The sequence below is a fragment of the Etheostoma spectabile genome, chromosome 17 (genome assembly GCF_008692095.1).
Source record: "Etheostoma spectabile isolate EspeVRDwgs_2016 chromosome 17, UIUC_Espe_1.0, whole genome shotgun sequence".
NCBI classification, from domain to species: Eukaryota; Metazoa; Chordata; class Actinopteri; order Perciformes; family Percidae; genus Etheostoma; species Etheostoma spectabile.
The window spans coordinates 14147527-14148088 of NC_045749.1; positions in this window are offsets into that span (position 1 = coordinate 14147527).

A 562-nucleotide genomic window follows, 5' to 3' on the forward strand; every position below is an offset into this window, starting at 1 on the left:
ATTCAAAGTGCTTTACACAAAAACAGTTAAAAAATATAAACAGAAAAAACACAAGAATAAAAGTTACAGTGCAGTATAAGAAATTACACATTAAAGAAATGAATATCATCTAAAGAAAGACAACATCAAAAAGAAAGGTCTTCAGCCTTGATTTAAAAGAACTGATAGTAGCAGCGGATCTGCAGTTTTCTTGGAGTTTGTTCCAGATATGAGGAGCATAGAAACTGAAAGCTGCTTCACCCTGTTTGGTTCTGACTCTGGGGACAAAAAGTAGACCTGTCCCAGATGGCCTGAGAGGTCTGGGGGGGTCATAGTGTAGTAGCAGATCAGAAATGTATTTTGGCCCTAAACCGTTTAGTGATTTATAAACTAGCAAGAGTACTTTGAAATCAATTCTTTGAGGTACAGGAAGCCAGTGTAAAGACTTGAGAACTGGAGTGATGTGATCCAGTCTCCTGGTCTTAGTGAGGACTTGAGCAGCAGCGTTCTGAATCAGCTGCAGCTGTCTGATTGATTTTTTTAGAGACACCTGTAAAGACCCCGTTACAGTAGTCAAGTCTAC